Genomic DNA, 12538 nt, shown 5'->3' with positions numbered 1-12538 from the left:
GCCGAGGCATCGGCTTGGCACGACCCACGCCAAACCAAGGGCCCCTTTCCAAAGCCAGCAGCTACCCAAGGCAAGTCTCCCTTGCCCAATGTGCTGAGTGGGCTTTAACCAAAGCACCTTGGGGGTCCGATTCCCCAGCCCCCTCCCCTGGCAGAAATCCAAGGGACTCTCAGCGGGGCAAGCTCAGAGGCGGCAGGTGAGCGTGGCACTGGGCAGATCACACAGGGCGCCACCATCCCCTGATCGCACCTGTGACTCAGTTTGGCCTGGCCTGCTGCCCAAGGTCTTGCACGTTCTGGGGCTGGGAGCACGTGAGCTTTCGGAAGAGAGAGAGAGAGCTTCGTTTTCCAGGAGGCTTGTTATTTTTAATGACTGTTTAAACCTTAGGATTCTTTCGCCACTCGCTCATGCGGCAACACCAGCTACAGCATGAGAGGCAGCAGCCAGAGCTGCCACCAAGCCCCTTGGCAGCTCCCTTCACATGCTTCACCGTGATCACCACAGGCCGCTGCGTAACATGGCCCATATTTCCCTGCCCCCATCCAGCAGGCTCCTCGCTAATGTTACCAAGGCAGGGATGGGATAGGATGGGGGAGAGGGAGGGGCATGCCATGTCTGAGCTGCGATTTCATCAATAAAGCCTGGTTCTCTCTCTCAAGAACACTACACAGGGATTGCTCAGAGGCGGGGGGAAAATATCATGAGTACCTCTGATTAGACTGAGAAAGAAACCCATCGGGGGGGGTGGAGGCTCAGCTGGTGCGATGCATGAGCTGAGCAGTCCAGGGATCAGACTTGGCCAAATGAAAGCGAGTTCGGGGCTTGCGCATCTTCGTCCCGAGTGGGCATTTGCCTGCATAACAAGTGCCTCAGCCAACGTGAGTGGCTGGGTTGCTATGACTGGGTCTCTCTCAGCAGGAGGTGTCTGGAGTGCTTTAGCAGAGCTGTGGGGGGTGCCAAGGGCTGGAGTCGCAGCGGGTGCTGCAGGACAGGACCGAGGTGCATTGGCAGACCTGGGGTTGGAGGATCCCAAGGCTGGAATAGCAGCGGGTGCTGCAGGATGGGACCGAGGTGCCCTGGCAGAGCTGGGGTTGGAGGATCCCAAGGCTGGAACAGCAGCGGGTGCTGCAGGATGGGACCGAGGTGCCCTGGCAGAGCTAGCTGAGTGAGGCAGGACTGGAACAACAGAGATCACTAATATGAACCAACTGCAATAGTCTGGAAAGCAATGATTCATGACTGAAACTGGCGGGTGCAGCCAAAGCCCGGAGACGTTGATCCCAGGGGCCAGTGACAACTGGAGGAGTAGGTGCTTAAACTTCCGCCAAAATGTACCTCTGATACTCCCCTGGTGGAAAAAAATGGCATTATCCCTTCAATATTAAACCCTTCCCTATTCTAACTACTTCATTTCTAGCTTCCTAATCATTTTCTTCACCCTTTCCCCCAAACAGCTTCTCAGATAACACCACTCTGCGATCCTTACTGGTTGTACCTACGCCAGAATCTGGAAACAGCACTGGACTGGGACTCAGGAGACCTGGGTGAATTCACAGCTCTGCCCCTGCCTGCTGGGTGACCTTAGGTAAGTCATTTCCCCGCCTTGTGCCTCAATTCCCCCCATCTGTAAAATGGGGATAATGATACTAACCTGTTCTATAAAGTGCTTTCAAATCTACTGACAAAAGTACTAGATAAGAGCAAGCTATTACATTCTTTGACGGGGTTACTGGCCTAGAGGATGTGGGAAGCAGTAGATATGGTCTATCTTGATTTTAGTAAGGCTTTTGACACAGACTCACGTGACCTCATAAACAAACTAGGGAAATGCGGTCTCGATGAAATTACTATAAGGTGGGTGCACAGCTGGTTGAAAGAACATACTCAAAGAGTAATCACCCATAGTTCGCTGTCAAACTGGGAGGGTGGATCTAGTGGGCCCCCACAAGGATCAGTCCTGGGGCCGGTACTGTTCAATATTTCCTGTAGTGACTTGGCTAATAGAATGGACAGTGTGCTTATGAAATTTGTGGATAACACCAAGATGGGAGGGGTGGGTTGCCAGCACTTTGGAGGACAAGGATTAGAATTCAAAACGACCTTGACAAATGGGAGACTTGGTCTGAACTCGACAAGATGAAATTCAATAAAGACAAGTGCAAAGTACTACACCGAGGAAGGAAAAAATGAAATGCTACAAAATGGCTAGGAAAATCCTGCTGGAAAGGATCTGGGGGTTCTAGTGGATCACAAATCGACTTTGGGTCAACAATGTGATGACAGTTGTGAAAAAGGTTAATACTCTGGGGTATATTAACAGAAGTGTCCTATGGAAGACATGTCCCAGTCTATTCAGCTCTGGTGAGGTCTCAAATGAAGTACTGTGTCCAATTCTGGGTGCCACACCTAGATGTTGATAAATTAGAGAGAGTCCAGATTAGACAAACACCTGCCAGGGACGGTTTAGGTTTACTTGGTCCTGCCTAAGTGCAGGGGGTTGGACTTGATGACCTCTCGAGGTCCCTTCCAGCCCTGCATTTGTCTGATTCTATTATTATTATTTGAACTGTGGTAATGCCTAGAGACCACCAAGCCGGGATCAGGACCCCATTGTGCATCATAACAAAACGATGCTCCTTGCCCCAAAGAGTTTACAATCTAAGCACGAGATCAGGAGACAACTTTGATTAATGGAATAAGCAGAGCTCACAGCGCTCCAGCTGGTGAACCCCTTGTCTGTGTTTTGTGATCATCGTGACAAGGGTGTGTTTTAAGGAGAGATTTAAAGGACTCAATCCTAATTGGTGCTGTCCTCATCACCATGGGATCTCAGCCCAATGAGCGTTGCACACACCTGTGTGAGAACAGAATTTACCCTTGACTAGCAACATTGGCAATTGTTTAGTAACTAACTGCTCCTGTTTAGCCAGCAGGGGGCAGACAAGAAAATAAAACATTCCCTGGGGAATATTGTATAAAAACAAGGGGAACTGTGTTTTCAAATTTCCCAGGGATCTTTTATTTCCGCTGCCCGGTCAGAATATTTGAAGGTAGCTCAAATATTTGTATTCAAACTAAATCAGCAGCGTCCTATTAAACCTCCCTCTCTGGACAGCTTTTCCTTGATAGACAGGAGACTACATCTTAATTGTTAAAAGAAAAGGAGTACTAGTGGCACCTTAGAGACTAACCAATTTATTTGAGCATAAGCTTTTGTGAGCTACAGCTCACTTCATCGGGTGCATACTATGGAAAATACAGAAGATATTTTTATACACACAAACCATGAAAAAATGGGTGTTTATCACTACAAAAGGTTTTCTCTCCCCCCACCCTACTCTCCTGCTGGTAATAGCTTATCTAAAGTGATCCCTCTCCTTACAATGTGTATGATAATCAAGGTGGGCCCCCCCCCCCCCCACTGTTCCTCAGACGTTCTTGTTAAACCCTGGATTTGTGCTGGAAATGGCCCACCTTGATTATCATACACATTGTAAGGAGAGTGATCACTTTAGATACCAGCAGGAGATTAGGGTGGGGGGAGAGAAAACCTTTTGTAGTGATAAACACCCATTTTTTCATGGTTTGTGTGTATAAAAACATCATCTGTATTTTCCACAGTATGCACCCGATGAAGTGAGCTGTAGCTCACGAAAGCTTATGCTCAAATAAATTGATTAGTCTCTAAGGTGCCACTAGTACTCCTTTTCTTTTTGCGAATACAGACTAATACGGCTGTTACTCTGAAACCTGTCATCTTAATTGTTGTAACTTGCTCCGGCTGCCCTCACTCGTCTCTGCTTTCCAGTCGACAGATGGGCTTTTAGTGCAGATGGAAAGTTGTTCGTCTCACCATCGAACAAGAAGTCCTGTGTGTGTGCGCGAGTGAAACACCCTCCTCAGTTTATCCAGACTCACTGCTGAAGTCTCTCTCTTTCCATTAGGCATCATTTCCCAGAGAGGCTGGAACAGGATGAGTTTCACCACATGTGGAAACAGAAATCTGGTGACACAGACAAGGGCTCGGGCTAGTGAGAACAGGGGCTAGGCATGTGCTCACTCTCGACTCAGCTCAGCTGATGCGTCACATGCTGACCTACAGCATCCCCAGCTGTTCCATTCCTGAGACACCACCCAGCTCTGCCAATGCACGATCCCATTCCCGAACTTCAGCCCTCTCTCCGCTCTACCCATCCTGGACATGCTCATGCGTCTCTGCAGAGCCGGCAATTCCAGTGCTCTGCAATAAAGATTCCTATGGTGCAGTCAGAACAAAATGGTACTTTATATCCTGAGGCCCAATCTAGGATAACCAGGCTTGTGCCATTCGTAGCTGGAGCAGATCTGGGCCCGTATCTCAAGAAAAAAAAGCACCAGTAACTTACAAACTTTTTGGGGCAGGGGTTATTTTCTATGTGTACAGCCCCTGGCACAAAGCGGCCCCGATCCTGAGTTGGGCCTCTGGGTGTCACTGCAATATAAATAATGACAATTATACGAAATACCCCCTGTTGTTGTTATATATTATCAGCATCACCATTGCAGCTAGAGGTCGCAACTGAGATCAAAGATGCATTGTACTAGGGGCTGTAAAAACACAGTGAGAGACAGTCCCTGCTTCAAGGCGTTTACAGTCTAAACAGACAAAGGGTGGGAGACAGGGGGGGTCGTTATCTCTATTTTACAAAGGGAAACTGTGGCAAGGAGGTTCAGGGTCTGATTCCCAATGAGCTCAGCTCCCACTGATTTAGGCACCAAATGTGATGGTCAGATTGTCAGAGTTTAACGTGGCGGGTGCTGAGCGCTTATGCAATTTTGACCCTAACTGCAGCTGATGAGGCCTTTGGAAAACTGTAGCCCCTCGTGAGTTGCCCCAGGTCAAACAGGAAGTCCGTTGGGTCGGGGATTGGAACTCAGTCACGTGTATGGTTAGAGGCGTGAGGTATTGACCCACTGACGGCGCCAGCCACCTAATCACACGTGCAGGGCCGTCCTTAGCCATAGGCGGAATAGGCAGCCGCGTAGGGCACCACTCTGCCTAGGGCAGGGCTGCTGGGTCCTAGAGAGAGCCGAACGCAGCACAGTCTGAGGGAGGAGCTTGGCGGCTGGGCTCTCTGGGAAGGGGAGGGGTTGGGGTGGGGGAAGGAGGCACTCACCTGTGAGTGTGACGCTCTCCCCCGGCGTGAGGTGAGGCAGGCTCGGCGGCTGCAGTGTCCTTTGTTGCCCGCCCCCCATAACGTCCATTCTTCTCCCCCCCACTCCCCTCCGGCTGGGCTGGGTTGCATGAGGGGAAGCAGGGGGGCTGACTGGCTGCGTGCTGAGGAATGAAAGTGAAAGTGACTCGCTTCCTCGGCGGCCCCCAGGATTGGAATGGTCACACGCAGCTGGCTGGGCCTGATAGCGTGTGTGAACAATCAGGATGGGGGTTGGGCTAGGGTGACCAGATGTCCCACTTTTATAGGGACAGTCCCAATTTTGGGGTCTTTTTCTTATATAGGCTCCATTACCCTCCACCCCGTGTCCTGATTTCTCACACTTGCTGTCTGGTCACCCTAGGTGGGGGTAATTGGTGCCTATATAAGACAAAGCCCCAAATATCGGGACTGGCCCTATAAAATCAGGGCATCTGGTCACCCTAGCAGGGCAGCGCATCTCTCCCCCGGATTGGCAGCGATCCATCTCATCCAGGGGGAGCTGCGCAGGGCAGGATGAGCTGCTGTGGCTCTGTGGGTGCCCTGTCCCTGAGATCAGATGCTGTGCTAACTTCATCATGGCCCATGGGGCTGGCGGTGGTGCCCAGTGGCGTGTGATCGGACCTGAGGGTTTGCTGCTGCTGTTGCCATGCTGCACCCCAAGAGGTGGATTTGGGGGTCCTGCAGTTTTCCACCTATCTCCTCCTCTATTGCAGCTGTTGGACCAGCAGTCTGGGGGGTGAGTGAGCCAAGCATGAAAGCAGGACTGTGTTGCCATTTAGATTGTCATTTAAAAACTTTGTTTGCCAAAAATCCTTGCTAACAATCCTGAATCCAATTTCAATCTTTTTTTTTAAAAAAATCAATATCTTAGCCAAAAGCAGAAAATTAAGTTGTTGACAATTATTTGTGACAAGTTTGGTTCGGGGCAGGGAGTGGGCCAGTTTTCATCAGAGAAACAAACAGGGCTATTGGACTGGCTTTCCAATAGCCCTGTTACTGCTAAATAGAGCCCTCCAACAACTGGAATATGCCCATCTCCTGACTCGTGTATAGAGTGATCGTATGTTGTACGAAGATTCTCTTGCTTTTTTTTCCAGTGAGTCACTTTAGCTTTTGCCAGCCCAGAGGTTGGGCAGCCAATGTCTTACATTTTCACAGTGTTTTGTCCAACTTTCATAAAGTAAATACACGGTTAATAGGAGTTAAAAAGGCCAGGGACATGTCCTTGTGAAGAATCTGTGCAGCAGATCATGCTAGAGCTGTGAAAATGTCCGGTTTTGATGAACTTTAGAGGCAGTGATTTATCGTGTATTTCTGGCCGGGCCCCAAATGGGCTGCTATTGTTAATGTCTTGCCAAACAAAAACAAGGCACAACAGGACTTCTGTAGCATTTCTGTGCTGCCTTAACCTAGGTGAGAGGATTCTGTGCTGACTTCATTTTGGTCACTTTGTGCTTTACCTAGGAGTAAAACTAATGTTCTATTTTGCCACTATTTAGAAACCCAGCTTATTAAACTGGGTAATGCCATTGCTCTAGTTACAGTGTAAGGTGGATAGAGAGTTGTAACTAACATTAAGACTGATGCCCACTCTACATTTAAAACTAAAAAGTGGCTTTGTAAAAATGACATGGGTTTCCAACTCTGCTGTGTCTCAGTCAGGGCGGAGCGCCTTGTGGGGGGTCTTCATTCTAGCTCAAGGTCACAGACTCACGACCATCCTATATTCGTTATTTTAAATAATATTTCTGATAATCTGATCATTTAAACAGTTATTTCTTTAAAAAAACACCCTTATAAGTTATGTCGTATCGAAAACAATTTTCCGGGTCACAAAAAAGAAAATGGAAAGATGAAATAGGATTAGCTGTACAAGCACAGAAGGGTTCTATACTTAAGTTTGTTTGTCATGAAAACAACGAAGTTGATCAAGATCATCAAGTAACTGCCGAAGAAAATTTTTATGCAGACGAAGCTCAAGAAATGCAACAACACACAGAACAATCATCTGAAACAGATGCAGACACAAAACAATAAATTACAACGGTTGAAACCGTACTAGCACGGGATACAGATGACATTGGCACATGGCTGCAATCTTTAAACGACGAATTCCGTGCCATTATACTTGAGAAAGGCCCTGGGAGAATAAAAGATCTTGAATATCCTAAAGACATTAGAGTTAGGAAATTCACAGAAAACAATTACTACAAAAGACTTTCTTATGGTGAAATTGTCAACAAATGGTGGCTTGTGTACTCTAAATGCAAGGGTGCTATACTTTGTTTCCCATGCAAGCTTTTCAGTAGTTGCAATTTCAAGATAGCAACCATGGGTATTAATGATTGGAAAAATCTCAGTCACATATTATCGCAACATGAAAAGGCACAGCACCACATTGAAAGTTTGCACAAATGGTGTGAGCTGAGTGTAAGGTTAAAAAATCAGACAACTCTTGATGTCCAAAATCAAAGATTGCTGGAGTCAGAGAAGCAGCATTGGCGTTGTGTTCTTGAACGTCTATTATCTATTGTTGAATATCTATCAACAATCTTGCTTTTAGAGGAAGCGTTGAGAAATTATTCCAGCCCAAAAAATGGCAAATTTTTGGGCCTTGTACAACTGCTGGGAAAATTTGACACAGTGATGAGTGAACATCTCCGAAGAGTAACTGAAAATGAAATACATGACCACTATTTGGGACCAAGAATTCAAAATGAACTGATCATGCTAAGGAGTGATAAAGTGAGAGACAAAATTGATTCATTGGTTACTTTGGCAAAATATTTTGCCGTAATTCTAGATTGCACTACGGACATAAAGAACAGATGGCGTTAGTAGTGAGATTTGTCGACATTAGTGATTCAGCACAAATTACAGTTAAGGAATCATTTATCACATTTTTAGAAATAGAGGACACTACAGGTTTTGGACTTCTTCAAGCTGTCCTTGATGAACTAAAACAAATGGGATTGTCCGTAATGAACATTAGAGGACAAGGCTATGATAATGGTGCCAGTATGAGAGGATGCATTTCTGGCGTGCAAGCTAGATTGCTGGCAGAAAATCCACGAGCCTTTTTTGTTCCGTGTGCATGCCACAGCTTTAATCTGATTTTGTGTGATATGGCCAAGTGTTCTGTAGAAGCCATTTCTTTTTTTGGTTTGCTGCAACGTATTTACATGCTCTTTTCAGCTTCCACTCAATGATGGCAAATATTCAAAGCACATGTCAATGGTATTACCGTTAAGCCTCTATCTGAGACACTCTGGGAAAGCAGAGCAGAAAGTGCAAAAACTTTGAGATATCAATCTGAGGAAGTTTATGAAGCATAGTTTGCTATTTTGGAAGAAGCCAGAGATCCAAAAGCTAAAAGTGAAGCACAGACATTGGCTTCTGAAATATCCAGCTTCAAGTTTTTAACATCTGTCGTAATCTGGTATGACATTCTTGTTAAAATCTCAAGTGTAAGCAAAATACTGCAGAGTCCAGCGATGCAGCTTGATTCAACATTTACCTTACTAAACGACACACAAGACTTTTTAGTGAAATACAGAGAAAATGGATTCAAAGCAGCACAGGTTACAGCAAGAGAGCTTGCACAGGCAGTCGGCGTAGAACCAAAATTTCCATGTCCAAACGTGAAACAAGTTTCAAGGGAAAAATGGTGAGCATTGAGTGTTGGATCATATTGAAGAAGTTCTGTATTAAAATCACAAATGAGTTTGATTCCCCATAGTTTAAATTCCAGGGTATTACTAATTAAGAGGTCTCTTGGTTTTTGGTACTGTTTCTCTCCCTCTATGTGTGAAACTTGCAAGCTGCTAATTGTGTTAGTACATTCTAAGACAGAGTCTGTTCTCAAAGCAATTCACAGAGAGAGAGAGACTCAAAGCAATACTCTAACAACAGAAACAGCACCCAGAAACTCCCTGCCCTTTTGTTGTATTAACAATTGTGATTAAAATAGAGATAGAGGATGTATGTGGATGGATGCTTGGTGTGGATAATAACTAAATGATCAGGGAGGTGCCAGCCTAAGAATCCAGTGTCCATCGGCTGAAGAAGGCGTGAAGTGGAAATAACCAGAGGACCCCCGGAGGGCAGACTGGAATCCACCCAACAGCCTCAAGAATGGGAGAACCAAAGAACAAGATAACATCTTGGAGCCGTCAGGAATGTGCTTTGTGTGTGTGTGATTGATTCAGCAACAGCATGATGAAGCAATTCCCATAGACTGGCATAGGAAGAAATTCCTATAAAAATAGACTCTAAAAAGTGAGAACTTTGGGGTCTGATTCTGCAAACCAAGTTCCAGGAGCATCAGATGAGCATCTGACAAGGCCCTGCTCCCTCCTCATGTCCAGGCCACCTGGCCAGTGGCTTGGCATGAGCAACTCTAAGGCTGGTTTTTATTTTATTGGTACAACATGAGCCCATAGACGATCCAGAAAAGAAATGTGAGGTAGAATTTTTTAATGTTGTGATGGATAAAGCAATATCTGCCATTGGTGAAAGGTTTAATACCTTACAAGTATACCATGAACAGTTTGGATTTTTGTATGACATAACTAAATTCAACAAAATAGGAAAACAAGAGCAGCAAATGACGAAGTGCAAGAACCTAGAGAGCCTCCTGAAGACAGTGATAGTGTTGATTTAAATGGACTTGAACTGGACGAAGAATTGAGTACATTGTCATCAATGTTGCCACATGCAAAACCGGTGACAGACATTGTATAGTTATTCATATTAGCAAACTTGTTGACGTATATCCTACTGTGTACATTGCCGCTCGTATTCTACTGACAATTCCTGTAACAGTAGCATCAGGAGAACGGAGTTTCTCAAAACTAAAGCTCATTAAAAACTATCTCCGTTCTACAATGAGTCAGGAACGATTGACTGGTCTTGCTGTTCTTGCAGTCGAAAAAGACATCACTTTGTCTTTGTCATACGATGACATTATTGCTGATTTTGCAGCCAAAAAAGCCAGAAAGATCGCTTTTAATTAAAAACAAATCCTTGTTTCAATACTTCTTCGGAGAAATTTCCAATAAAATGTTGACAAATTTAAAAAAATATATTATTTGCATCATTCTGTCAATAAATCAGAATTTTTTCTATAGCGCTACTTCTTTAGTGCTAGTCCATCAGCATTACAGTGTGCTTAATTGAGTTAAACTGTTTTTAATAAAGTGCATATGGCAAGTTTTCCAGTACTGTAAGCTTATGTTTGTGTTGCTAAGAGCAAGTCAGGGATGGGGGCACAAGTTTAATAATCCCGCCTAGGGCACCATAAATCCTAAGGACGGACCTGCACACGTGCCTGGCTGAAGTCGGAGGGTGAGGGGACTTCATGAGGCTTAGAAGAGAAACCTTCTCAGCTCACCATTAAACAGAAGCACCAAATCCAAATTTACTTCCCCTGAGCAGACAGGAGAGAAATCCTTTTTGAGCCTTACGACATCTCTTGCTTTTTATTATTTTTCCAAGCAACCCAATTTCCTCCGGCTGCTTTCGTGGTTGGATAATGGCGACTCAGTTCACTTGTGTCGGGAGGAGGCTTTTATTAAATCCCTCAGTTTATTCACTCCTGCTCTGTATTGTCTAATAAAGTGCAATCTATGCCACATTGCAAGCACTTTATTACGGGGCAGATGGAGCTGCACGCAGTAGAGACACGCCAGGAGGGTCCTTGTACTAAGGCGTCTGCAGCATGGGTGATTTGAAGTGGGCTGGGTTTGACGCTGACCCAATGTCCCATGTGCAGAGGCTTGGTTGTAGATGCTGCTGGGAAGGGAGCATTTGCGGTGAGTTGTTTTCACACTGGGCCAAATGCTGTGTAAATCCAAAACACCAGTGAAGTCAATAGGCTGGTTCATCAGCTAGTGTAAACTGGTGCAGTTTCATTGACTTGAATGGTGCTGCCCCCGTTTACACGGGCTGAGGATCTGGCACCTACAGATCTAGAATAACACACATGAAATCAGAACCTGGCCCATTGACTCTGAACAGAAGAGAGGAAGGAGATGTGTAAACACAACGGGCTTGATTCTCCTCTCACTCATAGCAAGGTAAATCTGGAGTAGCTCCATTGAACTCAGTCCGTGTAACACTAGTATAGGTGAGAGAAGAATTAGACTCAGTGACAGTATCTGTGGCTGGCTTTCAAGAAGAGCTTTTATACTGGGGGGAAGCCATCATTGGGGGAAATCTAAATCTGGAGTGACTCCATTGTCACTCGAGATTCACACCCATTTTAATTCATTTGCCTTTCACTTACTTGCTGCATGTTCAATGCTCCAGAAAGGGATGGTCCTAGAGCAGAATCTCAGCCTGTGAGATGCTGGAATCAGTGGGCATTTGGGATCATCTGCACCTCTCAGGATGAGGTCAATGAAGCACTGTTCATTCACAGGTCCCCCCCACTGTAATGGGAGCTGCATAAGAATCACAGAATATCAGGGTTGGAAGGGACCTCAGGAGGTCATCTAGTCCAACCCCCTGCTCAAAGCAGGACCAATCCCCAATTTTTGCCCAGATCCCTAAATGTCCCCCTCAACGATTGAACTCAAAACCCTGGGTTAACAGGCCAATGCTCAAACCACTGAGCTATCCCTCCCCCCACAACTACATGGGGGGAAGCTGTACTTACCCATATCTTTATAGGTTTAGCAGCATAAGAAATTAAAAACCTAATACAAAGGACGTGGGCTGGATTCTGCTGTCAGTCAGCACAAATCCCAAGTAAACACATTGGCTTTACTCTGGATTCCCACAGTTGTAAATGAGACCTGGCCTCACGCCTGCATTTCTGTTTGTTCTGGATCTTGCATGATGGGATTCTGAGACTAATGAAAATAAAAAACGATGGCTTTGCTCCCAGAGAGCCCAATCAATCTTCCTTGAACAGATGCCCTGGGGCAAAGCCTCTCTCCTGATGGTGAGGGAGGAAGGAATCCCAGCCATGGATGCTCTTGATCGGCTTCTTACAGGCCTGGTCTGCACCGGGGAAATTGACCCCAAACTTCTAGCCCACTTTAAAAGGTGTTGGAGCTGTCGCAGATCCAGGCTGAACCGGATCCAAAATCACCTGCCGACGCCGTGACTCCAAACTGCTTAGAGTTAGAGGCGAAATTTTCCCACTGCAGATGCGGCAGTGAGGCCCAGTGGGTAGGGCAGTGAACTGGGATTCAAGAACCTTGAGGTCTACTCCTGGCTTTACCACTGACCTGTTGTGTGACCTTGGGCACATCCCTCCACCTCTCGGTGCCTGTTTTCCCCCCTATCCCTTTGTCTGCCTTTGATTATAAACTCTTTGAGCCTCACACATGCTAACC

At 45.9% G+C, this 12538-nt stretch overlaps 1 long non-coding RNA gene across 1 annotated transcript; it reads left to right on the top strand.

Annotated features, from left to right (window-relative positions):
* Window positions 1–733: 733 nt before the first annotated feature.
* Window positions 734–4628, top strand: LOC122463340. The gene is made up of 3 exons (XR_006286604.1): window positions 734–1305; window positions 1455–1585; window positions 3945–4628. It is a non-coding gene; the product is annotated as an uncharacterized LOC122463340 (long non-coding RNA).
* Window positions 4629–12538: the final 7910 nt, after the last annotated feature.

Source organism: Chelonia mydas, chromosome 19 (assembly GCF_015237465.2).
Source record: "Chelonia mydas isolate rCheMyd1 chromosome 19, rCheMyd1.pri.v2, whole genome shotgun sequence".
NCBI lineage: Eukaryota > Metazoa > Chordata > Testudines > Cheloniidae > Chelonia > Chelonia mydas.
Note: the sequence above shows the minus strand (reverse complement) of the source record. Positions and strands in the feature narration are given on the sequence as shown.